Source organism: Bombina bombina, chromosome 6 (assembly GCF_027579735.1).
Source record: "Bombina bombina isolate aBomBom1 chromosome 6, aBomBom1.pri, whole genome shotgun sequence".
NCBI lineage: Eukaryota > Metazoa > Chordata > Amphibia > Anura > Bombinatoridae > Bombina > Bombina bombina.
This window is the reverse complement of record NC_069504.1, coordinates 734,939,109-734,962,739: the sequence shown is the minus strand read 5'-3', so window position 1 is coordinate 734,962,739 and position 23,631 is coordinate 734,939,109.

Genomic DNA, 23,631 nt, shown 5'->3' with positions numbered 1-23,631 from the left:
TTTAAACTTATTACGCCTAATCTAATAGCCCTATGAAAATAAAAACAGCCCCCCAAAATAACAAAAACCCCTAGCCTAAACTAAACTACCAATATCCCTTAAACAGGCTTTTTGCGGGGCATTGCCCCAAAGTAATCAGCTCTTTTACCTGTAAAAAAAATACAAACAACCCCCCAACATTAAAACCCACCACCCACACAACCAACCCCCCAAATAAAAACCTAACTAAAAAAACCTAAGCTCCCCTTTGCCCTGAAAAGGGCATTTGGATGGGCATTGCCCTTAAAAGGGCAGTTAGCTCTTTTGCAGACCCAAAGTCCCTAACCTAAAAATAAAACCCACCCAATACACCCTTAGAAAAACCTAACACTAACCCCCTGAAGATCGACTTACCGGGAGAAGTCTTCATCCAAGCCGGGCTGAAGTCCTCAACGAAGCCGAGAGTAGTCTTCATCCAAGCCGGGCAAAGTGGTCCTCCAGACGGGCAGAAGTCTTCATCCAGATGGCATATTCTATCTTCATCCATCCGACACGGAGCGGGTCCATCTTCAAGACATCCGGCGCGGAGCATCCTCTTCTGACGACGTCTTCTTACTGAATGAAGGTACCTTTAAGTGACGTCATCCAAGATGGCGTCCCTTAGATTCCGATTGGCTGATAGAATTCTATCAGCCAATCGGAATTAAGGTAGAAAAAATCCAATTGACTGATGCTATCAGCCAATAGGATTGAAGTTCAATCCTATTGGCTGATCCAATCAGCCAATAGGATATAGTTCACATTCTATTGGCTGATTGGATCAGCCAATAGGATTGAACTTCAATCCAATTGGCTGATTGCATCAGCCAATAGGATTTTTTCTACCTTAATTCCGTTTGGCTGATGGAATTCTATCAGCCAATCGGAATCTAAGGGACACCATCTTGGATGACATCACTTAAAGGTACCTTCATTCAGCTTTAGTCGTCGGAAGAAGAGGATGCTCCGCGTCAGATGTCTTGAAGATGGACCCGCTCCGCGCCGGATGGATGAAGATAGAAGATGCCGTCTGGATGAAGACTTCTGCCCGTCTGGAGGACCACTTTGCCCAGCTTGGATGAAGACCTCTCCCGACTTCGTTGAGGACTTCGGCCCGGCTTGGATGAAGACTTCTCCCGGTAAGTCTATCTTTAGGGGTTTAGTGTTAGGTTTTTTTAAGGGTGTATTGGGTAGGTTTTTTTTAGGTTAGGGACTTTGGGCCTGCAAAAGAGCTAACTGCCCTTTTAAGGGCAATGTCCATCCAAATGCCCTTTTCAGGGCAATGGGGAGCTTAGGTTTTTTTAGTTAGGTTTTTATTTGGGGGGTTGGTTGTGTTGGTGGTGGGTTTTACTGTTGGGGGGTTGTTTGTATTTTTTTTACAGGTAAAAGAGCTGATTACTTTGGGGCAATGCCCCGCAAAAGGTCCTTTTAAGGGCTCTTGATAGTTTAGTTTAGGTTTTTTGTTATTTTGGGGGGGGGGGGGTTATTTCATAGAGCTATTAGATTAGGTGTAATTAATTTAAATATCTGTAATTTGTTTTTTATTTTCTGTAATTTAGTGTTTGTTTGTTTTTGTACTTTAGCTAATTTAATTTATTTAATAGTATTTAATTTAGTTAATTTATTTAATTATAGTGTAGTGTTAGGTGTTATTGTAACTTAGGTTAGGTTTATTTTACAGGTACTTTTGTATTTATTTTAGCTAGTATTAGTTATTAAATAGTTAATAACTATTTAGTAACTATTCTACCTAGTTAAAATAAATACAAACTTGCCTGTAAAATAAAAATAAACCCTAAGCTAGATACAATGTAACTATTAGTTATATTGTAGCTAGCTTAGGGTTTATTTTACAGGTAAGTATTTAGTTTTAAATAGGAATAATTTAGTTAATGATAGGAATTTTTTTTTTTAGATTACTTTTAATTATATTTAAGTTAGGGGGTGTTAGGGTTAGGGTTAGGCTTAGGTTTAGGGGTTAATACATTTAGTATAGTGGCGGCGATGTTGGGGCAGCAGATTAGGGGTTAATAAATGTAGGTAGGTGGCGGCGATGTTAGGGACGGCAGATTAAGGGTTAATAATAATAAACTAATGTATGCGAGGTGGGAGTGCGGCGGCTTAGGGGTTAATATGTTTATTATAGTGGCGGCGATGTCCGGAGCGGTAGATTAGGGGTTAATAAGTGTAGGTAGGTTGCAGCAACATTGGGGGCAGCAGATTAGGGGTTAATAAATATAATGTAGGTGGCGGCGATGTTTGGGGCAGCAGATTATGGGTTCATAAATATAATGTAGGTGGCTGCGGTGTCTGGAGCGGCAGATTAGGGGTTAAAAAAATGTATTTTAGTGTTTGCAATGCGGGAGGGCCTCGGTTTAGGGGTTAATAGGTAGTTTATGGGTGTTAGTGTACTTTTTAGCACTTTAGTTATGAGTTTTATGCTACCGCGTTGTATATAAAACTCATAACTACTAACTTTCAAATGCGGTAGGAATCTTGACGGGGTAGGGTCTACCACTCACTTTTTGGCCTCCCAGGACAGACTCGTAATACCAGCGCTATAAAAGTCCCATAGAAAAAAAACGTTACAAAGTTTACGTAAGTCGTTTTGCGGTAAGGCCAAAAAATTGTGCGGTGACCCTTTACCTGCAAGACTTGTAATACCAGCGGGCATAAAAAAGCAGCGTTAGCACCTGTTAACGCTGCTTTTTCAGCTACCGCAAAACTCGTAATCTAGGCCATAATTAGTAATATAAGCAATTAGAAGGTAATACTTGAACTCTGATAATAGATAAATTAATACCTGCTGTATGAGGAAGCCTCATATATAATAAAATATCCTAGGGTCAGCTTAAGGCCTTCCACAACCAGATTTAGGTATCCTTAACTTTTGAGAATCATATACATACAGTCCCATGTTAAAACAGCACACAGGGAAAAACCTACTATGGAGTATATATGAAAATCACTGTCAGTACCAGTTACAACATGGAGAAAGTAATATGAATAAAATAATGAGCATATTCCCCATCTTTTTAGACCATCATGGCAAGAAAGAACCTCAATTATTTTAGCATCCTATTAAATAAGTTAACTTTGGAGACATATATAACACTGTATGGTGCCACCTCTGCCACAGGTAGCTACTGAAGCAGATTGTTAAAGTCCCATAACAGGTCGGAGTCTATGACACTATTTGGGCTATGTTACACACGGTGTCAAAGGGGTTGCCAATATATGGGCAATGGGTTTCATGTAAGTGGGTATGACTGGTAACCATCTACTGAGTCCAGGAAAAACCTATAATGTATCCTAGGATCAGCTTAAGGCCTTCCACAGCCAAATTTAGATATCCTTAAATAGTTATTGTTGTTTCAGGTTATTGCATATAATCCTTCCCATCCTCGCCGCTGAGGGAGAAAAAAAGGGATTATGGCTTTATGAATAAATAGGAGGAGATAATGAGTTTCAAGGTAACTTAATACAAGCAAAATCTCCTAGCCGAGATGAGTGCAGACCAGCCTATACCAGAGGATTGACAACATATACTATGTGAAAAGGTATAGAATATAGCAACAATAATCGCAAGGCCCTTACCCAATATAATGATAGAAACTATGGAGCGCTAGGATAAAGTGGTTGCTCATAAGAGACAAACAAGTTTACCATGACAGTTAGCAATGTGATATATAAACTTTAGTGTACATCAGAGAAAAGAGAAACCAACTCTCTGCAAATAATACATCATATGTATAAACCAGTAAGATTAACTGCAAGCATATATGAACTGATTCTGACTGGCCTATGTTGGAGGTAAGTAAATTTAGTTAGGAACTGGTCTATTAGCCAACATCTGTCTTTACAAAGTAGGAGTCAAGTGATTGTTTATAAGCCTTAATGGGGTGAATGATCCTAGAATGTAAATCAGACTTCTCTGACCAGTAATTGTATAGCTATAGTCTGAAATAAACTTCAGTATGTCATCTTTCAAAGAAAAAGGGGAAAAGAAGGTCACCTCTTATCTATAAGAAAAAGTATTTAACAACCTATAGGTTGACGACACATGCTATATAAGGTTCACAGCACATCAACAAAAATCATAACAGCTTTGCACAACCCAATGCCAAGCCAAAACTAAGTGGTTGCTTGGGTAAAATATACGAAGTTAGGCATAAATGTTAACAATGCTAAATATAACCTTTTGTGTGCAGGGATAAGATAGATAAACTACCTATCGGTAAATATTAAAGCCTAAATATAAAACAGCATATAAGAAATATGTTTTGGCTTCTAAATGTGAGAGGCAGATGAACTGAAGTGAGACCTGGTCAGCTATCCCACTCCTTCTTTTAAACAGTTAATTTCCACTGACGGCTGAGAGTCCTGAACGAGAACAAATGCTTTGAAAAACAAATCGGACCTCTTCAACCAGCGGATACACATTTTATCAGTTTCAAAGTTCTCAGATAGGGATAAAAGCAAGGTTGTATTTTGGGATGTACATAAGAGATCAGGGCAGTATTATAAGCCTTCCATAACTGATGTTACAAAGACTTGCCTAGAGTTTTTAGGGGTATGTCCACTGAAGTGATCTCCCAACTCGTAGTGTTCTTCGGTGTGAAAGCCCACTGAATTTTGAGCAGCATCTCCAACCTGTAGTGGTGCTTTAGGGAAACCCAAGCTGCCTTTTTCCTCTGTCTTATATTCTTAAGGCGCACTTTGGACCGGGCCAAAGGCAGACCTCAATTCCTGGATAAGTGCGTGTTGGTGGCTATCAAGCGAGATTATTAGTTTGCGTAGCATACTAATTACTTGCCTCTCCATGCCTGAAGGTGTTATGACGTCTGATATATTACACGTTTATAAGCATTAAACAGTAGTAATTATTTTGCTTGCTTATTACCCTTATTACGAGTTTTGCGCTAAACAGGGTGCGAAACTAACGCCAAAAATTTACTTTATTTCACTGCCATTATAGTGCTGCCATTAGGAGTTACTGAAAAGCCTCCTTGTGCTGTGCGTTAAGCTCCATACCGCACAAAATCCAAAGGGCTGAATTTTTAGTGCTTGTGCACGCTTTCCCCCATAGACATCAATGGGGAAAAAGTTTTGAATAAAACTAACACCTGAAGTGCGGAATGGCAAATCGCCGTAACGCAACCCCATTGATGTCTATGGGGAAAAGAAAGTTAAGTTTAAACCTAATACCCTAACATAAACCCCTAGTCTAAACACCCCTACTCCGCGCCCCCGACATCGCTGACACTAATAAAAGTTATTAACCCCTATTTTGCCCGCTCCCCGACATCTCTAACAATAATATAAGTTATTAACCCCTAATTCTCCGCCCTCCCAACATCGCCGAAACTAATAAAAGTTATTAACCCCTAATCCGACGCTCCCCGACATCGCCAACACTAAATATAATTATTATCCCCTATTCCGATGCTCGCCGACACCTAAATAAACCTATTAACCCCTAAACTGCCACCCCCACATTGCAAAACACTTAATTAAATTATTAACCCTTAAACCTAACACCCCCTTAACTTATAACTAATACTACGAAAAAATGTAAAAAATCTGAAATTACAAAAAATAATAAACCCTAAATTACAAAAAATAAAAAACGAAATTATCAAAAATGAAAACAATTACACCTAATCTAATAGCCCTATAAAAATAAAAAAGCCCCTCCCAAATAAAAACACCCCCTAACCTACAATAAACTACCAATAGCCCTTTTGTAGGGCATTGCCCCAAGTTAAACAGCTCTTTTACCTGGCAAAAAAACAAAGTCCCCCCAACAGTAAAACCCACCACCCAACCAACCCCCAAAATAAAAAACCTAACTCTAAAAAAAAAATTAATCTACCCATTGTCCCTAAAGTGGCACTTGTATGGGCATTGCCCTTAAAAGGGCATTCAGCTATTTTTCACTGCCCTTAAAAGGACATTCAGCTCTTTTACACTTTGCCCAAAGCCCTAATCTGAAAAAAAACACCCCAAAAAATAAAAAAGTACCTAACACTAACCCCCGAATATCTACTCCCGGTTCCTGAAGTCAGGACATCCATCTCCATCCAGGTGGCGAGAAGTCTTCATCCAGGCGGCAACATCTTTATCCATTGCAGGGGTGTCTTCTATCTTCATCCCGGAGGCGCAGAGCAGAGCTATCCTGGACCAGCGATGACATCCTGCGCAGAGCGTTCTCTTCATACGGTCACAGCCGTACACTGAAGTTGAATGCAAGGTAGCCATTTCAAAATGGTGTATCTTGCATTTCTATTGGCTGATTTGATTCTTCAAATTAGCCAATAGGATGAGAGCTACTGAAATCCTATTGGCTGTTCAAATGTTAGCTTAATTTTAGGTTTATTCTTATTTCACAGGTAAGTTTTTATTTATTTAAATATAGTTATATTGTAATTTTAATTTAAAGTTAGGGGGTGTTAGGTTTAGGGGTTAGTAGTTTAATTTAGTGTTTTGTGATGTGGAGGGCCGGCGGTTTAGGGGTTAATAGGTTTAGTTTAAAAGTAATGAGGTGGGGGGTGGTGATTTAGGGGTTAATAGGTTTATTTAGTGGCTGCGGTGTGGGGGGAAGGAGGTTTAGGGGTTAATAGGTTTATTTAGTGGCGGCGATGTCAGGGAGCAGCGTTTTATGGGCTAATATATTTAAATAGTGTTGGCGATGTGGGTGGCAGATTAGGGGTTAATAACTAAGAGTAGCGATGTGGGTGGGCGGCAGATTAGGGGTTAATAGGTTTAATATATTGTTTGTGATGCAATGGTTTATGGGTGTTGGTGTACTTTGTAACATTTTAGTTATGAGTTTTGTGAAACATTTTTGTTACACAAAATCCATAACTACTGCTCTCAGATGGCAGTATGGATCATGTCTTTATAGGCTGTAACACAAGCTTTTTAGCCTGCTCGCACAACCTGTAATATGGGCGCTATGAAAATCCTGCACTCAAACGTAATTTTTTTTGAGTGTGAATGCTTGCAGTTATACTGCCGGGACTCGTAATATGCGTTACTGGCCATTCCAGCGTTAAAAGCCGTAATGCAAAAGCCGATAGTTTCTTGTAAATTACCTTACAACCACCATACATTAAATCTTTTAAGCTGTAATAATTGTGTATGCTTTCAGTAGAACAACTTTCACTGAATGTATATATATATATATATATATATATATATATACTGTATATAAATATATATATATATCATATCATAGTATAATTAGATAGAGCATATAATTTTAGTAGTATTGACCATACAACTCCGTGTGTTTAACCCCTGCAAATGAGTTAAAGACATAGTTAACCTCGTAAGGACTGAGGTTTTTCACAGTTTTCAAGCTTACATGACATAGCAAAGTTTGGCATTTTCATACCTCCCAACATTTAAAATATTCAAAGAGGAAACTTTTCTCCCCGTTACACCCATTTTCACTTACACACATATTTACACTTACACACATCTACACACATACATATTTACACACACACACACATATGCACACATTTACACACACACAATTTAGACACACATTTTTACATGCATACATACACACATTTATACACACAAATACACGCATACACACTCATGCACATATATTCACAAACACATTTGGAGAAGGACAATGACCATGTTACTTGTTTAGAAGCTACAACTTACTTTCCACAACAGTCATGTTTGGATGCCAGTATCAACAGTTTGACAGGTCCCTGGCTGAGGATCTGTGTCTGTACTGCTTCAGTGGAAAAGAAAAACCAGAAAGTAAATGGGAGAGCGGTCACTAAAACACAATTATGAATAAAGGACCTGCCTCTTAGAGAGCACGTAAATAACTTGCACACTCAACTGAATAGAAGGGATAGCACACACAGGTAACAACACTCCTGGTATACAACATGTATCAGTTCATAGGAGATAGTAGTGGGGTTGATGCAAATGGCTGTATATGCAATGAGGTGTCTCACCACCTAGGTGGGGAGTCCGTATGACTTACGGTAAGAGTCAAACCCAGATTTCCTCTGTTCTGTTGGCGTCCCTTATCCTGGCGATAGACCATGTCTGCCCCGCGGAATCCACTCTGTCAGCAAGGGGGCGTGTCCGGTACAGGGTCGTCCTCACGGGTCTAGGCCAATCAGGAAAATCCTCAATGATCCTCTTGTGGGACTTCCTCTTTACGGAGCAATATACAAGTATTTGTATTAGTTTTTCAAGCTGTCTTTCCGAGTGTATGCAAATAAATGAAGAATAAAGCAGGCATCCTCATACATCCAGATGAAAACGTGGATAATCCCTTTAACTTCAGGAGCAGACCACAAAGATGAGTGGGGGTCCTTGCAGGGTGCTGAACCGCTCTAGAAGGCTGAGTATACAATTCCAATGAAGCAAGAAAAGAGCGTTCAGCAAATAGTATAAAATGTAAAACGTAACATTTATTGAAAAAGGTCTGTTTAAAAATAGGAGGTCAAAAGGTAAACCAGTGAGAGCATAGACACCCTAGGGATGGCAGGCTTACGCCATAATCATAGCATAGGGATGCCAGTCACAGGTGTACAATTTATACACAAATCACAATGACGTCACTCGTTAAAACAAGCAATAAAAACGTGCCCATTTATTAGATTAATTCTTTACATGCCTGTAACAGATCCTGTAGTGAATAAGATTAGTGGAGGATTATTAGGACTATTACAACAAAGTAGAAGGTCTACAATCAACGAGTTAACTGTATAGTATGCAGCTTGATTATAACAGTACAAGAACACCTATATTAAGATATGATACTGTAGGAACATATGTTGATATTCAATAACCAGATCCAATAAGAGAAAAGAAAAGTGTAAAGGGAGATGCTTGATTTAAATGTGTTTATACATAATAAATAGGGTTTACCGTAAACTGTTCAAAACCCTTGTCATCAGACAGAGCATATGTATAAATGTGGATAAAAAGGCTAAGAAGCCATATATAAAGCCAAACCTATTGTTTGGCTTTATATATATATATATATATATATATATATATATATATATATATATATATATATATTATATATTGTTATACGCAATGCAGATAAAGGGGGCTCAGTGGTGGTATTAAACAATGTGGATTATATAGGTGAAGCATTACGCCAGTTGGAAGATAGTGATTCTTATACTGTACTGTCCACTAATCCTACCCGTCGGTTTTAAAGAGAGTTGAAGCACCTTCTGGATGATGGTGTAGAGAACGGGTTTATTGATGTAGATACCGCTACATATATTTATGTTGAACATCCAGTTACACCTGTTTTCCACCACCTCCCGAAGGTGCACAAGTCTCTCATCAATGTGAAGGGCTGCCCGATTGTTAGCGGGATCGGCTCTCTCCTTGAACATTTGTCTCAGTGGCTGGACATGATACTGCACCCATTTGTGGAAGCTTTACCCAGCTTCCTAAGGGATACCAAACATTTGGTCAATTTGGTTGAAAAAGTATACTGGAGGGTGGACAACCACAGATGGGTCACTATCGATGTCACAGCCCTTTACTCCTCCATTCCCCATGATAGGGGTATGGAAGCCATTGCTTTTTTCCTTCGGGAATAGTCAGAGTTTTCTACTGATTTTCAAGCATATATTCTACGGATTACTCTGAATTTGAGGGTACCTGCTATCTCCAGAGATGTGGGACAGCAATGGGGGCTAAATTTGCCCCCTCATATGCCAACCTTTTTATGGGTTGGTGGGAGCTGTCCCACATCTTTGGAGATAGCAAACCCTACAAGGATAATATTAGTTTCTACCATCGTTACATAGACAATGTGATCCTTATTTGGCATGGCACTGAGACTGATTTGAGTAATTTTATACTAGATATTAATCAGAATGATGTGGGATTAAGATTCACATCTGAGATTCAACAAAAGAAGATTCATTTTCTTGATATATCCCTTAGTGGTTCAAGCAAGGGTAAAAATATTACTAGTCTCTAGAGAAAACCCATCTCTGGCAACTTCTTGTTGCATGCTAGGAGTTGCCATCCGAAACATGTATCATACACCATCGCGAAGGGTCAACTCATTAAAGCTAAGAGAAACTGCTCTGATAAGGTAAATTGTCAGGCTCAGATGGAGGATGTAAACAAACGTTTACTTCAGAGAGGATACTCAAGTAAAACGATCAAAAAAGCATATGGGGAGGTTGAGAAAATGAATAGAACGGATCTTTTGCGAGATAAATTGAGCACCCCAGATACACACAAGGGAGTAACCTTTGTTACTGAATACGAATATGAAGAAATATGTAAGATTGTGAAACAATATTTCAATATGCTCATTACAGATGACAGGTTAGTAAAATGCGTTCAGGAAGGAATGAGATGTTCCTATCGGAGAAACCGTACATTGGCCAATATATTGTCTCCTATGGTGATAACGAAACCTGTGCCTCAAGCTAGTGCATGGCTTATCCATAAGGGATCATTCAAATGTGGTAGCTCCAGGTGTGGAGCTTGTGACTACCTAACTATGTCAGATCACTTTAGTTCAACAGTGACAGGCAAGACCTATGAGGTAAACTTTTGCTTAAATTGTACCTCTACATACGTTGTTTACTGCATAACTTGTACAAAATGTGGTAAATAATATGTTGGACTCAGGACAAGGGACATTAGATCTAGGGTGAGGGAGCATCTCTCAACCATTCGAGTGGGAAAAGCCACCCCCCCCCTTGTATACCACTTTGCACAAACACACAATAAAGATCAATCCTGCTTCTCGTGGCAACCCATTGATATGATCCCTCACCCCAAAAGAGGGGGTGATAGGGATTTGATTCTCCAGAAGAGGGAGATGCTGTGGATTTTTAAACTTGAGACCAGAGTTGCCCAAGGTCTGAACTCTGAATTCGACCTTATTGACTACTGGGAATAGTTGGTTACTCTTCTCTCTGGTCTGGTCTGGTTTGATTTCTACAGCATCTCCACCTTACAATATAATATAACATAATGTAGTTTCCCCTTTATTATTTACTGTACTCCGTATATATGTATGTGTATTTCCCCTCTTTCAAATACAAATGATTACATTTGATTCTTTTGTATATATATATATATATATATATATATATATATATATACTGTATATTATTCGCCCATGTGGGTGATTGAGGGTGTATCTAACATGCTATATGTGGTATACCTATCTTTGAGGACCTATATTTAGTTTTAGTTTTATGTATTTATATATGCTCTCTCTGGTCTTCTATCACACACTTTCATGGAAGTCTTCAGTACTAAGGATCCAGTTAAATATACTTCATATACATGTATATACCTATGTCGAGTGATAACTAATGACCAGTTTGGCCATTTTATGACAAATGGCCAATATATAAGTTTTGTTTTATATATGGCTTCTTAGCCTTTTCATCCACATTTATAAATATACTGTCTGATGACAAGGGTTTTGAACATTTTACGGTAAACCCTATTTATTATATATAAACACATTTAAATCAAGCGTCTCCCTTAGTAACACTTTACACTTTTCTTTTCGTTTATTGGATCTGGTTATTGAATATTAACATGTGTTCCTACAGTATCATATCTTAATATAGGTGTTCTTGTACTGTTATAATCAAGCTGCATACTATACAGTTAACTCGTTGATTGTAGACCTTCTACTTTGTTGGAATAGTCCTAATAATCCTCCACTAATCTTATTCACTACAGGATCTGTTACAGGCATGTAAATAATTCACCTATGGGCGTGTTTTTATTGCTTGTTTTAACGAGTGACGTCATTGTGATTTGTGTATAAATTGTACACCTGTGACTGGCATCCCTATGCTATGATTACGACTTGAAGCCGAAACACGTAAGCCTACCAGCCCTAGGGTGTCTATGCTCTCACTGGTTTACCTTTTGACCTCCTGTTTTTAAACAGACCTTTTTCAATAAATGTTACTTTTTACATTTTATACTATTTGCTGAACGCTCTTTTCTTGCTTCATTGGAATTGTCTACTGCTTCAGTGATCACAGTTGAAACACTTAGAGCAGTTGCCAGGTGCATTGACACAGGAGTTTTCAGGAGTTTTCAAGCTGCTCCGTTTTGTTTTTTTACTAGGTAGCTCTTGAGAGTGTGCACAGCACTGACAACCAAATGTGCCCTGCCAGCCCTAGCGGCTCCCTCCCAGACCACGCAAGTCCTGCAGACTGCGTCTGTGCCCATCCCACCCCCACTAGACACCAGGACCTTGAGGGACCCTACTTGGGGGAGGTTGTACCCAGGAGACATTTAGTGTCACGGATGCAAAGTAGAACATTAGGGAGGAGATGTGCTGCTGTAATTCTAAAACCGCCTTTACATGCTTCTGTCGGGGAAGACTACTTATGAAGCTGCCTCTTCATCTTTTTTTTAGGATCCTGAGTGTAAGCGCTGCTTTATTTCCCCGGTGAGTCATTGTGTAAGGGAGAGTTGCCTTAGCTAAGTAGTAAATAGGCAGTGCAGAGTGCTCAACTTTTAACAAACAGCACCCAAAGCAAGGTGGTATATATTATATCTACAAAAACACCACGAGAGAGGAGCTGGACTGGATGATTACTGTGTGTGGCTTGTGATAAAATAACAATGCTGTTCCCATGAATGTATTAATATTGGACTCAGGTGTAAATGTCCAGCACTTTCAAATTTATTTGCCACTGATATAGCAACACTGCAACTAGTGCATAAGTAAACAGATTTACCTGTCACAGGAAGAAAGTCCAGACTCAATTTCACCTGAAATAAGCAGCAGTCCTTGCTGCCTTGGTATCATGTTTGTGTCTCCAAAATCCTCCTGTCGTGCTCTCATTAGCAGAGTATCCGGTATTTACGAGTAGCGGTTTGTGTTAGCTGAATCAGGAACCACTTTATACGGGGATGAAAGTCGTCTAGAGTAGAGAAGAGAGTGAAAACTTGCACTCATGCGTAGCCTCTTACCACAACACCTCTGTGTGTTTGTCTTGAGGTGCTCCGATCAACTCTCAACCAGACAGGTAGGTAGGTAGGTGGAAACACACTCATGGACCTCCTCCAATATGGAACAGCGCCACAGATGTAGAGGGAATGCTGCTACCAAGCAGGCCAAAGCAATAATAATCCAAAAAAGAAAGGGAGCGGTAGCAGCATATAAAGTAAAATGTTAAATCTTTATTTTCCATTTAAAATACAACCTCCATGGATGAAAGTTTGCATAGAAATAGATGCAAGAATAAAAGACAGTATACGCGTTTCGGCGTGAGCCGTAATCGCTACTAGTAAAAAAGGTACATTCAGTATAAGTTTAAAAAGGGTGTACTAAGTCCCTATTGGATTAGAACCAAGAATTCCAACCAATAAGCTTGCATCTGATCGTGCTAATAAGAGACAGGTAAGCACAATATAAATTGTATATAATATTGGTCACAGTTCTATGATATATTGCAAAATAAAGGTACACAATAATAACTATAATAATCTCTCAACAAAGGAAAAAGGAAAATTGCAATCCATAATCATATCATAAGCAGTATGTTAAACGAAGTCTAAAAGAAGCACCAGGTATGGCGTAGTTTCTAAAGTGCTTTACAGCTGTAACATAAATGCCAATGCACTGGAAAAATAAATATTTTCCATAATGTAATATTGCAATACACTGGGATCTATATATATATAATCTCAAAAGCCAAGTTAAACCTTATATAAGATAATAGGTAGAATAGAAACCTCTATAGCCTAGATAGAAGAACGTTTAATAAGGGTAATAATTCCCAATAGTTGATAAGATCATACTCTGCGTTCAAGCCTAATGGGACTTTAGTGGACAATTTAAAAATCCATAACATTTCACGTCTTTCTAAAAGTTTCTGTCTATCACCACCTTTTTTAGGAGGAGTGACCTTATTAATGGCTAGCCACTTGAAGCTGGAGACATTTTTTTTGTAATTACAAAATGTTGAACAATGGGCGATGTGGATTTGCCTATATTGATGGTAGACAGATGTTCTCTGATCCTGGATCTGAGGTCACGGGTCGTGAGCCCGACATATTGAATATTACATTGTCAGGTATTCCACCTTAAACTGACTTGTGTGAATAACTTTCAATACCACCTTTATTCATTAGACCAACCTACCTACTCTATATCACCTGTCTTCTAACCTTAGACAAGTGCTTCGTTATTGAGAGTTATAGGAGTAACATAGTTGCTCTCTCTGCTTTATCCTAAGATAATTTGGATTACAAATTACTGTTCTAATCTCCTTTATCTACTGAGATATTGCAAGCATCCTAAACAATAGGAAACTTTCCAATCATTAATCTGCCTGCAGCACAGGATCTTTACAAACTGGGACACTGATTCCCACTTCATGCTGACTCCCACAAGCTGCAGCAATCATCTCCTCTCAAAGGAAACAGTTGTGCTACAATACCAAACCTCTGCTCTTTTGTTTGTCACAGTCACTGTAACTAAGTCTGCCACTGACTAATTACATTAAAGACTCTAAGGAATAACAACCTGTAATTGAGTTCCAGTTTCCATACAGCCGCTCTGTCTCTTACCTGATTGCATTGCTTCACTGTTGCCTGTCAGCTGCAGATCAGAAACTCTCCTCTCACTAAAAATAACTGCAAGCAAAGTGTCCTGAGGTTGTGGTAAGCATGAACATGTTCTAATTTGTATATATGTATATACGTGAAGTTTCTCATCACTGCAATTGTTACTCACCTGGTATATGATAACAAGAGACACTGTTCAGTTACTCAGTACTGCCTGCTTAAGAATATATATATATAGCTCTTCCTCATAGAGAGCAGTGGCGGCTCGTGGATTATTCAAATGGAGGTTCACGGACCAGTTATGTAAAATAGTAATATATATATATTTATATATACATATATATAATATATATATATATATATATATATACACACACATTTAATATATATACACACACACTGTATATAATATATATATATATATATATATATACAGTATATATATATATATATATATATATATATATATATATACACACAGTGTATGTGTGTGTATATATATATATATATATATATATATATATACACATATACATAAGAAGATTGTGCAGCAATCTCTAAAATAAACACGTACAAATTTATGTAATAACAAATACAGAGCTTTTGTGTCAGTATCTGCACCATAATTAGCATAGAACATGTATAAATGTATGGCTCAGGGCTTGACAAATTTCTTTGAAATCTAGGAGCCAGCATTCTTTGGGCCCCCATAATATAAAATATTTATACAGGTATATTACATAACACAGTGGTGATTAACCTCATGGTTGCCAAAGTATTATTTAGCACTGTGCTGTTTTATAGGAGTTAATTATAAACCCCATACTTATCTGCATTGTGTTTTTACATTTTTTATTTCATTTTCATTTTGAAGGGACATTTACATGCTTTGCATAATTTAAATTAAACTGCTGTTGTCTTATGCTGGTATTTTTGTTCTGTTTCAGTGCATAACTCCCTCCTTTAAAACAAAAAATGGTGGCTGTCATAAAATACATACCAAAAACTTTAGATTTCTTGGGAACAGCCCTATGCATTGGGAGCACAGCTGTATCAATTGCTGCAAAGGAGGGAGTTATGCAGTCAAGCAGAACAAAAATAACAGAATCTGAAGTTGAAAACACATGTTTTCCCCAGCACCCGATGTCCTGATCTGAATCATAAGAGATCAGTCATTGCTGACAGCACTTACAGAGCCTTGCTGTTCAGTCAACCGGTCCGGACGTCCAGTGTATATTCCTGTGGTGCTGTCACTGCTGTGTAGTGGGTGGTCCATAGATAGTGCTGTTTGCATCATGGGAATTGTAGTTTCCAGCCAGAAGCCTGAAAACTAATTACCTGTACTACTGCAAAATCAAATTAGCAAACACTAAAATTAGCCAGCAGATTAAAAGCAGTTAACACTCTGCAACTGCATAAGGGAGTCCTTATGCAGTTGCAGAGTGTTAACTGCTTTTAATCTGCAAACACAACGATAATTATACATTTTGCATGTGTGTTTGATCTTAATAGGGAAAAGTGGTGGGCAGCGTTAGAGGTAGAACATCCGGACCAAAATTGCACCCCTGGCTGTGATCACTAAGTTATCCCTGCATTTTTCTCCAGTCCAAACTACAACTCTCCAGTGTGCAGCGCCTCTTTTTTTTCCCCTGTGCGTGCCCCAGGCTACTGCCCCCTTTGCCTGCCCCTAAAAATGGCCCTGTACTTACCCCACAAACTCAGTAATCCTGATCCTGCATGGATGATGGTCCCAGTCTCCAGACCATGTACAGCACTTCAATCTCTGAGACCTAACAGGAACTAACTGTCTGTTCCAGCAGCTTCTCTGCTCTCCTCTGTTGTACCTCGTCTCTGAACTGAAGCCCACGATGCTCCTCCTCCCCCACACACACACAGCTCTTAGTGTGCGAGTGTCACGTGACAGCTGGCTCTCGCACACTAAGAGCTGTGCGGTTAGGAGACCTATGGGCTGGCCTGTAGGTGGCGCTGCAGTCAATGCAGTTTTAAAGTGGAAAATGCTTTTGCCTATACTTCTATCTATCGCACGTGCGATAGATAGAAGTATTAGACAAAAGCCCATTCCACTTTCACTGACCCTATAGATTTAAAGAGTGCAATTTTAATGTTTTATATTAAAAACACAGTGGAGCCTGAAAGATTTTTTTATTTAATAAAAAAAAGGTTAAAAAATTTAATATTTTTTTTTATTTCTCACTCTTTTTTTTTTCTTTTTTTTTTTTCTGTCTATCAGGAGTCAGGGGGGTCGGGGGGGTTTTGGGTCAGGGGGTTCACGTGCTCAAGTGCTCCTATAGAGGAGCCTCCACTGATAGAGAGAGACATTCTTCTGATTTATTTCTGAGATCATAACCAGGTTCATACCTGAATATACCTCAACTGTATCTTACCAAAATTTCACTGTGAGTTAGCTGGTTGTCTTCCTGATAAGATAAATCTCATCTCCATTGAGACATTTTATAACAGTTTCGCAGTTGCAGATCCAAACAACTGTCTTTCATCAGTTGAATCCTAACATACATATAGTGCATGTGATAAGATATATCACAAAATTTGATTTACAGTTCAAACAATAATTAATGTTGTACGATCGACCCGTGACAGCAGATGTAAAGGTATCTGAAATATCAATATAGTCAAATGCTTTGCATCTATTACTTCCACATCTATACATGCCTCTTCTCGTAAGCCATGAGCTAGTAATAGATGTTTTTTTAGGTAGTACTGTAGGTGAGATGTACCAAGAGATTTGTTTCTCCTGTAGCAGCACCAGATACCATCATTCACACAATCAATCAGTTTGTCATCAGCTACTAGAAGCTTGAAATGTTTCTTTACCACATCACAAATTTGATGGTATTCAGTACTGTAGTCTGTGACAAAATTGACTTGATTGGTTTTTGCAGTTTGTGGGATAGTATCTCTATCCAGTAAAAGGGTGGATCTATTGCTATCCATAACCTCCTTAATAGTTCTTTTAATGATTTTACCTGAGTAACCTCTGGTATGTAAATAAACAGCCAAATCTTTTTGGTGTTGCTGGAAACCCTTCTTGCTGGAACAATTCCTTTTGGTTCTAATAAGTTGTCCCTTGGCAAGACACATTTTTGGGATGGCAACTGTTTGCATGTAACAGAATTGCCTGATATAGGTTTTCTGTACATGCTGGTTTCAATGTGGCCTATCAGGAGTACTACTTAATGTGATATCCAAGTAGTTGATGGATATTGGGGACGCTTCAAAAGTAAATGAGAGATTCACATCGTTGGTGTTGATGTACTCAATGAAATGCATCAATTCCTCATGTTCTCCTTGCCAAATAAATAGATCATCAATAAATCGTCCATAATATCTAATGTTGTTACGAAAGGGGTTCAAATCTCCAAAGATGTGAGACAGCTCCCACCAACCCATATCCAGGTTGGCATAGGAAGGGGCAAATGTTGCCCCTATAGCTGTCCCACATCTCTGGAGATAAAAAAAAAACCCTTGAACTCAAAATAATTATGGCATAAGAGAAACTGTGTTACATAAACCACAAAATTTTCAAAAATCCTCACAAAATTAGAGTATGACATTAGCATCGTATTCAATGCTCCTAGGCCTTTAACATGGGGAAAGGAAGAATATAAAGCAGTGACGTCCACTGTCAGCCAGCAATAGGTAGATTTCCATTGCATTTTATTGATTTCCCTCAGTACATGTTTCGTATCACGTAAATAGCTGGGTAATGTTTGTATCAGAGGGTACACCACCTACCTACCTGTCTGGTTGGGAGTTGAGCGGAGGATCGGACCGAGAGTGACATCATCATACCATGTGATCGGAGCACCTTGAGACAAACACACAGAGGTGTTGGGGTAAGAGGCTACGCATGAGTGCAAGTCTTCACTCTCTTCTCTATTCGAGATGACTTTCATCCCTGTATAAAGTGGTTCCTGATTCGGCTGACACAAACCGCTACTCGTAAATACCGGATACTCTGCTAATGAGAGCACGACTGGAGGATTTTTGAGACACAAACACGATACCAAGGCAGCAAGGACTGCTGCTTATTTCAGGTGAAATTGAGTCTGGACTTTCTTCCTGTGACAGGTAATTCTGTTTACTTACACACTAGTTGTGGTGTTGCTATATCAGTGGCAAATAAATTTTAAAGTGCTGGACATTTACACATGAGTCCAATATTAATACATTCATGGGAACAGCATTGTTATGTTATCACAGGCCACACACAGTAATCACCCAGTCCAGCTCCTCTCTCGTGGTGTTTTTGTGTTTATTAAGTGCTACAGGCAGCACTGCAGGACTGAGTTTTTTACTGTCTGAGGGTCATCACTCCATGGTAGATTCAATGTTTTCTTACAGCGCTGAAAGTGTGGACCTATAGCTCCTGTCTATAGTGGGTCCCCAGGTGCCCACTTTTAGAAAATATGTGTCAAAACGTGGTTTAGAAAGGAGCGCCAAATCTTGGCGAGGTCTGGTGCGGTATAGGTGTGAAAATATGGTATTCTGTCTGAGAAATTGTATAGCGCTATAGCTCAGCTACAATTATGGTAGTTGTGCTGTATAGATGTGTAGGTTTTGATATCTAGATATAAGATCTAAGAGTGGCACAGTTGATACATAAAAGCATTTAATACATATTAAACATATAAAACAAGGGTGTCGTTTAAAATATATTTTAACAGAACGGCAAGAAATAATGTGTAAAAACACATAAACACATAAATATCTATAAAAACACGCGTGTTTTGCTTTTTAGCTGTATGTATAATGTCTCATAAAATTCGTCTCATATATAGTTGTGTTGGCATAAATCTGAAAATAATAAACAATAAAAAATAATAAAAAACAATGAAAAGTAAATAATGTCCAATAATCCCTTCTCAAAGTTAAGAGATATATAAAAAAAGGTTAAGTAGTGTCCAAAAATCCCTTCTCAAAGTTACGAGATATAAATAGATTTTCACATGTGTATCCAAAAAATAAACTGTCCAAATTTAAGTGTTGTCCAAAAACGTGGTATAAATGAATAGTGCAAATCCAGCAGATTCAAAAGTTCTATTAGAAAAGCTTTGCAAAAAACATTTCAAAGAGACATTTAAAAAACATCAAAATGAAGGTAGAAAAAAAGGTCTATCAAAATATGGTGACAAAGAATAATCCGTGAAGTCAATCCAAAATAGTGATAAAAATAAGTCCAAAAAAGATGTAAAATATCCAAAAGATAAAAAACAAAAATAAATGATTAGTATGTGCACAAACTAGTGAGAGTGATCCCAAAAAGGGGGCTTATGTGGAGGGGTTTATAGTCTTGATAAAGGCCTCTCTTGAGGGCCGAAACGCGTTGACAGAGCTATGGTGAGCTATTTATTCCTTGATTGTTGAATTATAATACAGTATTACACTATTGTTATTATCTTTTATTTTCAGGGTTTGAAGATTCCCTAGGATTATTTTTATTTATATTTTTGCTTATTTTTATTTTTTATTTTTTATTTTTATACAGCAAATAATTTTTCTACATGGAAACATAACCCCTCCACATAAGCCCCCTTTTTGGGATCACTCTCACTAGTTTGTGCACATACTAATCATTTATTTTTGTTTTTTATCTTTTGGATATTTTACATCTTTTTTGGACTTATTTTTATCACTATTTTGGATTGACTTCACGGATTATTCTTTGTCACCATATTTTGATAGACCTTTTTTTCTACCTTCATTTTGATGTTTTTTAAATGTCTCTTTGAAATGTTTTTTGCAAAGCTTTTTTAATAGAACTTTTGAATCTGCTGGATTTGCACTATTCATTTATACCACGTTTTTGGACAACACTTAAATTTGGACAGTTTATTTTTTGGATACACATGTGAAAATCTATTTATATCTCGTAACTTTGAGAAGGGATTTTTGGACACTACTTAACCTTTTTTTATATAGCTCTTAACTTTGAGAAGGGATTATTGGACATTATTTACTTTTCATTGTTTTTTATTATTTTTTATTGTTTATTATTTTCAGATTTATGCCAACACAACTATATATGAGACGAATTTTATGAGACATTATACATACAGCTAAAAAGCAAAACACGCGTGTTTTTATAGATATTTATGTGTTTATGTGTTTTTACACATTATTTCTTGCCGTTCTGTTAAAATATATTTTAAACGACACCCTTGTTTTATATGTTTAATATGTATTAAATGCTTTTATGTATCAACTGTGCCACTCTTAGATCTTATATCTAGATATCAAAACCTACACATCTATACAGCACAACTACCATAATTGTAGCTGAGCTATAGCGCTATACAATTTCTCAGACAGAATACCATATTTTCACACCTATACCGCACCAGACCTCGCCAAGATTTGGCGCTCCTTTCTAAACCACGTTTTGACACAGGTCATCACTCCATGGAGGGTACACAGTTTTACTCTCTCATACCAGCGATCCAACATGATGAGCCTAATACATAATTGGATAACGTGTTTTCTACTAACAAAACAGACTTTACCTTCAGTGATTTATTTGAAGATATGGATAAACTATGCATTAAAGAAACAAAATTACAATGGGACATTTGGACACTTAATACGTATATAGATCTTAAAATAGTGCCCAGATGTTTACGTATTACCAAGTATCCCACCTTTGAGGCGGAGGATTCTAATTTCAGGAATACGTGGAATGAAATACTAAATGAATGTTCCATTAGATTAATGGCACTATTAGTTACCTATAAAATAGAACAACTGTCTGTTACTAGGGTGGATATTCAGGCCATACAGGTCGAATTAAATTTGTGCAAACATGAAATAGATTACCCTAGATTTGACAATATCCTTAGGAAATCTGTGGCCAATGTTAAATCTAATGTAATGAATGTGAAACATACTAAGTACCTTAGGTACCAGCCTGATTATGATAGTAACACAGTGCATGTTTGGAATAAAACTCAGAGGTTTCAGAACCGCAGATATTCCAATAGGAACAGAAGACGTGGGAGGTCACAAAATAGAAACCAGGGTTCTAGATCATCTAGCGGTAACAGGGTTACAATTTCTGATAGTGATGGAGATTCAGGAGAGGATCGTAACCCCCCAATACAGGGAGTGCAGAATTATTAGGCAAATGAGTATTTTGACCACATCATCCTCTTTATGCATGTTGTCTTACTCCAAGCTGTATAGGCTCGAAAGCCTACTACCAATTAAGCATATTAGGTGATGTGCATCTCTGTAATGAGAAGGGGTGTGGTCTAATGACATCAACACCCTATATCAGGTGTGCATAATTATTAGTCACCTTCCTTTCCTTTGGCAAAATGGGTCAAAAGAAGGACTTAACAGGCTCAGAAAAGTCAAAAATAGTGAGATATCTTGCAGAGGGATGCAGCACTCTTAAAATTGCAAAGCTTCTGAAGCGTGATCATCGAACAATCAAGCGCTTCATTCAAAATAGTCAACAGGGTCGCAAGAAGCGTGCGGAAAAACCAAGGCGCAAAATAACTGCCCATGAACTGAGAAAAGTCAAGGGTGCAGCTGCCAAGATGCCACTTGCCACCAGTTTGGCCATATTTCAGAGCTGCAACATCACTGGAGTGCCCAAAAGCACAAGGTGTGCAATACTCAGAGACATGGCCAAGGTAAGAAAGGCTGAAAGACGACCACCACTGAACAAGACACACAAGCTGAAACGTCAAGACTGGGCCAAGAAATATCTCAAGACTGATTTTTCTAAGGTTTTATGGACTGATGAAATGAGAGTGAGTCTTGATGGGCCAGATGGATGGGCCCGTGGCTGGATTGGTAAAGGGCAGAGAGCTCCAGTCCAACTCAGACGCCAGCAAGGTGGAGGTGGAGTACTGGTTTGGGCTGGTATCATCAAAGATGAGCTTGTGGGGCCTTTTCGGGTTGAGGGTGGAGTCAAGCTCAACTCCCAGTCCTACTGCCAGTTTCTGGAAGACACCTTCTTCAAGCAGTGGTACAGGAAGAAGTCTGCATCCTTCAAGAAAAACATGATTTTCATGCAGGACAATGCTCCATCACACGCGTCCAAGTACTCCACAGCGTGGCTGGCAAGAAAGGGTATAAAAGAAGAAAATCTAATGACATGGCCTCCTTGTTCACCTGATCTGAACCCCATTGAGAACCTGTGGTCCATCATCAAATGTGAGATTTACAAGGAGGGAAAACAGTACACCTCTCTGAACAGTGTCTGGGAGGCTGTGGTTGCTGCTGCACGCAATGTTGATGGTGAACAGATCAAAACACTGACAGAATCCATGGATGGCAGGCTTTTGAGTGTCCTTGCAAAGAAAGGTGGCTATATTGTTCACTGATTTGTTTTTGTTTTGTTTTTGAATGTCAGAAATGTATATTTGTGAATGTTGAGATGTTATATTGGTTTCACTGGTAAAAATAAATAATTGAAATAGGTATATATTTGTTTTTTGTTAAGTTGCCTAATAATTATGCACAGTAATAGTTACCTGCACACACAGATATCCCCCTAAAATAGCTAAAACTAAAAACAAACTAAAAACTACTTCCAAAAATATTCAGCTTTGATATTAATGAGTTTTTTGGGTTCATTGAGAACATGGTTGTTGTTTAATAATAAAATTAATCCTCAAAAATACAACTTGCCTAATAATTCTGCACTCCCTGTATCAACCTCCCTTATGACAGACAGACCAGGCATACTTAAAGAAAGCAAAGAAATAGTGTCACACAACACACATAGATCTAGTTATGACGTTCAACAGTCAACAAGACCTAAAGATAAGGGTAAATTTCAACCTGTCAATCAGCTAGTGCAGACAGCATACTCTAGTATAGGGGATAGAGTGAAAGCAGATAATTTACAATCATATTCTATTCAAATTGATCAGGTTTTTTATGTCATCCGAGGAACCCACGGGGGAGGGATTACTACAGAACAGGTACTCAACCAACAAAACAAATACAAACCATCAGTGTAATAAACGTATCTAAGATTGT